The sequence below is a fragment of the Salminus brasiliensis genome, chromosome 1 (assembly GCF_030463535.1).
Source record: "Salminus brasiliensis chromosome 1, fSalBra1.hap2, whole genome shotgun sequence".
Lineage (NCBI taxonomy): Eukaryota > Metazoa > Chordata > Actinopteri > Characiformes > Bryconidae > Salminus > Salminus brasiliensis.
Window position 1 is genome coordinate 65,340,708 of NC_132878.1, and position 7,963 is coordinate 65,348,670.

Sequence of the window (7,963 nt, forward strand, 5' to 3'; positions counted from 1 at the left end):
TTATTTATCTTGTCACACATTTTAATGCCAAGAACAGCCTTGTCCTGAATGCTGAATGAACAAAATCTGATGTGAGCAAGTCACACTGAGATCAGATATACAACCTGCACCTGAACCACATAGAAATGTAGCTTGAATCCGAACGGGAAGAGTCGGATTTCAAGTAGCTTTCCGCCATTTAGACTGCAGAAAATCTCTACCGGGTCAGATTTCAGTCAGATTTGAACTGCTTGTCTAAACAAATTTACACAGAAGAATCTTTGGAATCAATTACCTTCAGATCAAGATGACTTTAGGATTATGCTGTGTACAGGCGTGTCCAAACTTTTGATTGGCACCAGTCATCTGCTCATGCAGTACTCAGGTCAATCCACCAAGGAGCTGTTTCATCACGGATATGGGTGGCTTAACGTTGATTGTAATGGTGAGTGGGGCTGAATCAGGACAGCAGATGAAGCTCTGTGGTCCATGTGGAAGCTCTCCAGGCCAGGACTGGGGCAGATTCCACTGAGGAAGAAGACATTTAGAGGGAGAGAAAGGAAGCACTTATTTGTTTTGTGTTTTCTTCCTCCAGTAAGTTCACTTAGTCTTCACCTTGGAAACAACTGCCTCCTCTGTGATCCCCTCCTCATGGGCCTTAAGGCGTATTAAAAAAGTGAGTCTCTAAAAGTAAACAAAAACAGGAAAGCAAGTCCGACATGACATGACACGAATGGAGCGTGTGTTTTATAGATCAGCACAGCTATGTTTGGAACCGGTCCTTGGAGCCTGTGACAGAATGATAAACTCTGCAAGATGTTCCTCAAGTCATTTGGAAGAAGTTCTGAGAGCAAAGTGTTCGTTGATTTAATCCAGACTATTTTCTGGAGCAATTGGAATTCCATTCAGGGTAAGAATCGCGTGGGTTGATTATGGATAACAGGGATGTGTGCAATTTAAGATATCCGCTGTAGTTTGGTTTTAATCTTAAAGGGCACATATCCAAAATTTTATTTAAATTTTTTTCTCTGGTTCATCGATGACATTTATGTGGGCTTGTGTAGCAAAACTAGTCATCATTACTTTTACAGGAACAATTTGTTGGAACGGTTTGTTCACAGGATAAACAAACTAATGTGTCTAATTTAAAAAGCAATTCATAAATATTGTTGTGCGGACTCTGTATGTAAATACTGTGCGGACTCTGGAGTGGATGTTACATTGTGTTCACATATTACATAATTCTAGCTTAACTGCTGAAGCTGGGCCACACTCGCTAAAAGCAGGTCTCCTTCAATAGGTTACCCATTATACTTTTTTTGAAGGCTGCAGTCCCAGCTTCTTACTTTGAGGTCTGCTGGAATTAGAGTCAAACGGCATTATTAAAGGGGTAGCATGGACAGGAATTAATGAGAAGAGCATTCTGGGTAAGATTTGCTATAAATGGCAGGCTCACAGTTGGCCTCCATTACAGGGCCGCTATTTTTATCCTGTAGTTCGTGTCCGTGCAGATGTTCGAGTCACACATGTTCTTCATCAAACTGCCTGTGCAAATGGTCCTCTGCACTGATCAATAACATGTTCACTGAGGAGAGACACACCAATTCCTTACATAAAACAACACTGCATGCTGTCACACTCTGAAAATGGTTTCAGTGCTCAGGGCTCAGGCTGGAGCCTTTTTGCAATTACAAAAAGTAGAAATCAGAGCTACTTCGTTTATAGATCTGTAGTTTGTGTGTTTGTCAACTTTACTGTTGCACTTCAATGAGCCTATAAAATGATATGCTTTTCCATGCTATTTTTAAAATAATGGACATGTTATTTTAACAACCATATTTTCATGATTATTAGAAGCAAAAGATATATTCAATTTTCTTTATGGCATTTGTCTCTTATGCAGAACGACGTGCATTACAATCATGTTACTCATGGAGGTGAATGTAGTGTTTGGAGTCTTGCTCAAGGGCTGGGGAATTGAACTCCAGTCTGCCATGGGGAAAGTGATGTTATTACTCACTACCCTACATTAACAAATATGTCTTAAATTTCTTATTTTTGTTTATGTGGGAACATAAATTGACAGCAAACATTGACAATGAATATAATTGTAACTCAACACAAGTACTTTTACACACACACTGTACAGAGACACTGGAGGGCATTCTGTTGACTTAAGTAGTATCTAAATATCATATTAACTAAATAACAACAAAAACATGTATCTGTAACATATTTTCCTTCCATTCTTTCTTTTTTGCACCATTTTAAAACAAAAGACACAAGTTATGCACCAAGAGAAATACTCTAAAATTATTTTGAAAAACATATTTAATATATACAAAAATTACATTAACATTTTATTCTTCTGTAAATTTTGTGTTTTTCTGGATACAATTTTTTTTTACATTTACAAAATTCTGTGTTATCTATTACATTAAAAAATGAATTTGCATGAATGTACTGCAGCTGTCATGCTGTAGCAATGGGAGGTATGTGGAAAAGATGTTCTCTCTGCTTCATTAGGAAGTGAGAATGGTTCAAGTCGATAAACTGCTGCTAATTTCTCTTGCAGGTGGTTACAAGTGTGGCAAAGGAACAGACCACAGGTTTGAGTAAAAATGTAATGACTTCAAGACCACCAGCTTAGATCTGGCTGCCAGAACCACATGGTTCACAGACAAATAGAGTGTGAGGGTTAATGAGCTATCACAGAGTAATCCAACATAGAATTGATTTATAATCTGATTCAGATGGCAGTTGCATCCAGCAGCCAGTTGTATCAGGTTGTGGTAGAGATGACCAAATAAGATCCTTACCCCTTCTTTTTAAAAATGCTTAATATACATGTCCTGTTATATAAATGCATTTCCTTGAACATGCCATTATGTCTAGAAGGAAGGAGTGTCAGTAGTTAAGTATGTGTAGCTGATTTAAATGAAGCTGAAGTTGGCTTCTTATTGAACTGTTTCAGCTCAAATGAGCTGTGGAGCAGTTGAACTGTGCTCTTTACAAGAATGGTGCTCCAACCAATACTTTTGGAATGAGGTGGGGTGGTGACCATCCAACATCCTGACCTCACTAACGCTACTGTCACTGAATGCAGTCCAATCCTCACAGCAATGCTCTATCTAGAAATCTAGTAGAAAACCTTCCCTGGACAGTAGAGACAGTTACTCCTGTCAACATTTGGTTTGAGGCAGGTGTGTGATGATTTAGGTATGTAGTTTGTAGTTTGTGTGATGCCGATTCCATCATGGTTTAGCTTCATTAGCCTTGTAGCTAGAGCAAATTTCCGGCAGAAATATCACTATAATGTCAGGTGGGTACCACGTGAAAACAGCAGAAGGCTGCAGTTCCTCAGGTCACAGCCTATAAAATACTAACCACTGACCTTTAACCCTGAGGTATTCCAGATGTGAAGCCAACGAGCATGCATGTGCTGTGTGTGAGGGTATGTTCTCAGTGTATCTTCTGTAGTAGAAGAAAGCCCGTATTACTAATAACTCATGATCATACCTGTAGATAGTGACTCTGATATCGCTCTGATCTGTCTGTGAGACACACTCCCAATAACATGCCTTAGGTGCATTGGCTATGTCTCTTGATGTGACTGTAATGGGTTTGGTGACCTGTGAGTATGTATTCCTTTCAGCGTGTCCAGGTAGGTTCCAGGCCCGTGGGGACCCTGACTAGGACAAGTGGCCCAAAAGTAGATGAAGTAAATGTAGTAAATGAGTGCTCATATATAGCCACTGCAGTGGTTAAATAAGGGCCATAGTTTCACAGGCACTCAACAGTAAGCAAGTATCTGTAGCCATGTTTAACTCTGTCTTGCAAATGAATCACTGCCACCCAGTGGACAAAAGAAATAGCAAGATAGCTGCAGAACATATCCAACTAAAATCTTTCAACCACTTCACAGTTTTTCTGGCCATTAAAATCCAGTGTAGTTAAAACATTGTGTGGAAATCCACATTAGCAGTTCTGTACAAACACATCTGTACAAACTTATCATGTTGTGGACATGCTGTTTTAAGCTATTCATGTTTTTCCTAAGAATGTCAGACAGGGATTCCTTGCCAAATTATACTTACATGTAGTGTCTAGCAATATTAGCTTTCACTGTACAAATCTAAGAGGGAAACCATTTCTTAGTACCCATTCCCCCGTCCAGTTAATGAGATCGCTTTAGCATGCAGGAGATGACCTAGGCTTACTATTCTTTTATAACTTTTCTGTAGTGAAGCAAAAAACCAGGGGCATCAGACCAGATAGACAGGAGAGATTGGATTGGTCCTGGGGAGCTTTTTTCCCACGTTACACCCTGTTACAGCTCTGTTTTGTTCAACCAAAAATATGTGCTGTGGCACTGCAGGTAGTTCATGTGTCACACAGCTCCAGGGGCCTGAGGTTGTAGGTTCAGTCCCTGCTCCGATCCCTGTCTGTGAAGACTTTGGTGTGTTCACTCTATGTCCGGGTGGGTTTGCCCTGGGTACTCCGGTTTCCTCCGGCCTCCCAGAAATACTATACGGTAGGTGAACTGGCTAGTGTGGTACCCTGTGATGAATTGGTGGCCTGTCCAATGGTTATTCCTGCCTTGTGCCCAATGGTTCAAAGTAGGCTCTAGACTAGGGTGGGCAAATATTTTCCAGCTCTAACAGACCTACTAAACCTGGCAATTAACAAGTGAATTGAATCAGGTGTGTTTGAGCAGTCTAAATCTCTGTAGGAATCCGGCCCAGCTCTGCTCTAGATCTATGTGACCCTGACCAGAAAGAAGCAGATACGAAGATGGATGGATGGATTTCATTTTAATGACTTGCATACTTATTGCTGAAGACATGTAGGTTGGATCAGAATGTCAGCTTTTCTTTTCTTATTTTAACATGGATATGTTAAACAGCTTGGAGCATCTTTTGTTAGACACACTTATTTATCACGGAAATGCCATACCCACAGCAAGAGTCCGAATTTTTAAGATAAACCTTTGCTAAACTGATTGAAAGGCTAAAGTGTGGAGAAGGACAGGATCTGTTTATGATTCAAAACATACAAGTCAATCACAAGATTGAGAATCACAAGCCTGGTTTGATGATGTCAGCTGTTTGGTGGCTTGATGTTATTACAAACAAGGTATATGGTACTTACCTTCACTTCAACCAACTTCTCATCTGCTTCTTTCTGGTCAGGGAGGAGTCCAGGGTGCATGCGGAATCACCAGGCACATAGCAGGAATATCTCCCAGACAGGGCGCCAGTCCATCTGGGGTACCACACACATCCCCTCACTCGTTTACACCAAAAGACAATTTAGCATAGCCAGTTCACTTACCATGTGTGTTTTGGGAGGTGAAAAGAAACCCACATGGATATGGGCAGAACACATCCCCTCGCAGGTAGAAATAAGAGCGAGGATTTAAAAAATTTGAGCGAGTTCCCTGGAGCTGTGCGGCCATAGTACCAGCAGGAAACACCAAAAACCTCACAGAGACCAGAGCAAGGACTCAATCCACAACCTCTGGAGCTCTACAGCACACACTTTACCTGCTATACCACCTTGCCACACAGTATTGACCTTAATTTACTTTTAAGACTATCTGTTCCAACACATTTGCTCACCTAAAATTGGGCATGACCCCAAAAGTTGTTTATAATATATAGATGTACATGCCTGCAAAACCAAAGAATTAACTCTTCTAATACCTTCCATTTCTTAACTTTCTTTCAAAAGAGATTATACTTGTAGTGTTACTACTGTAATCTAGAATATTGAACCCTATTATAGTGGCCGATAAGGTAATGACTTGTGACTTTTGACCTGAACTCCCTATTTTACCCAGGTTCCCAAGCTTGGCTACAATTATTTGAATTTCTAAGATGAATTTATCTCATATCTTTTAAAACATGAATTATGCATTTTGAAGTTTTGACCCTGGTACAGACAAAAAAGATGTGTAAATTAATGTAGTGTACATAATGACTTGATCATTTTCATAAAGTCTTAGAAAATGTGCCAAAGCAATGGAGAAAACTGTAATACTGGGAAAATGTTGCTGGGTGGATGTCCATTATCTCAGGCACCTCCATTTTCATTTATTGTTAATGGACATGAAGGACTTTTATTTTAAGCACAGCCCTGACTTACCACCATGTTAAAACTGACGACTTCGAGAACAAGGTCTAAAATCAGGGACCTATATCTATACTAGTGGGGTTATTTAATTTTTTTTAGATTATTCAGATATGATAACAATGTATGTCTTACGTAAGCTTTTTTTTTTATATTTTTTGTCTGTTATATATGCTAATATGAATCATAATATGAATCACTTTCACTGATAAGAGGGAACTACGAATTCTTTATTTAAATTGGCATGCAATGCATAATACACTCCATTAAGACTTAGAAGAAAGAAGTATAGGAGAAAGAAGTATAGGAGTTTAAAAATTTATCTGGTGGTGGAATTTCAACTGCATTGATTCAAAGCAGTTTCATGACGCAGCTATTCATAATTATTTTAATAGTAATAAAAGTATGGCTCATTATTAAAGCAGAAAATTTTTTCAGGCTATTCTTAAATATAAAAAGTCATGGTTGTGTTGTGTGTTCTCTTATGTTTAGATGAACTGAATAATATAAGCATGTTCAGTATTGACTACAAACACATGCACACAGTATTGGCAGGTGTCTAAACCACAAGCATGCTTCAAAACACTGAGCATGCCTTTTTCTGTTTTTTACATTGCCCGAAATGAGGACATGGTTGAAAAGACAAGACTACACACAGAAATGAGAATCACAGCACTCAGTAACAGTGTTTAATCGCTGCTGACTCACTCTTAGTAACACAGAACAATCCACAGCTGTGCTCTCCTGACATTTCAGCTCCTGCGGGCTGGAGACAGCCAACAAAACAGCTTTTAACATCTAGACGTGACGAGTAATGACATGTACCACACCACCTCTTTAACCACGGCCTGTCTTCACCACATACAGTTTAACCCAACAAAAGTAATATCCACTCAGTCCAGAATCTATGTGTAGTGGGGAGCTCAAGAGCAGAACAACTTTCGTCATCACTGGTCAAACAGCAAAACACTGTTTACCCTCCAAACTCTGCAGCGTGGAACACATTACAGGTTAATCTGTGGCATCTGCTTTGGCCTTACCTCAGCAGTAGGGATGGAACCCTTACTTAGGGTTGAAACATCTTAGTGACATATAATGCTACAAACCAAGGGGTTTGCAGACATCCTCAAGTTAAACCAATAACTTCTCAGGTCATTTTTGATGTGTATTATTCAGTAAGTATGGGCTTTAATTTATACAATATGTTGTGTAATGATTTGATTTGCTTAAATCAAGAAATCTGATTAGAGCATCGCTGCAGACATTGCGATCAAAAGCTTTACAAAAGGTTAAATTGTGAATCATCTCAACAGATTTATTTTCTCAGTAAAAAATTTAATAAAAAATGATTTACATAAGCAGGACATATTTCAGCTTGATTGAGAGTGGGAGGTTACGGGAAAAAAGCTCCAGCCCTTTACGGGCAAGGTCACAAACTTTGTACTACAGTAATAGTGTTGTGCAGTGCCTGCATTGAGAATCAGTGAATCATCTGATGAGCCACTTCAGCTGTGGCCCTAAGATCCAGTGGCCTACTGAAGCTGATGAAGGCTATATAAATATCTGCATTACTGGTCGATGAGTGTAGGGTAAAAAAAAAAAGCAAAAAGCAAAAGTGCACAAACTGTGTCATTCTGCAGCTTATGAAAGGCAGACTATAAACAAGTAGTGAGAGTCGGACCAGACTTTATTTCGTATCTCTGCACTGCCAAGCCTGCAGCCATGCTCTGAGTGGGCTTTATTTTTTCCTGTGACGCACATTCATTATATAACCGCATTCAGGGCTTAAAGAGAACCAGACTCTCCGAGGAGCAGGGGGAAATATCTTAGTGAGTAGAAGGGATGGGGCAAT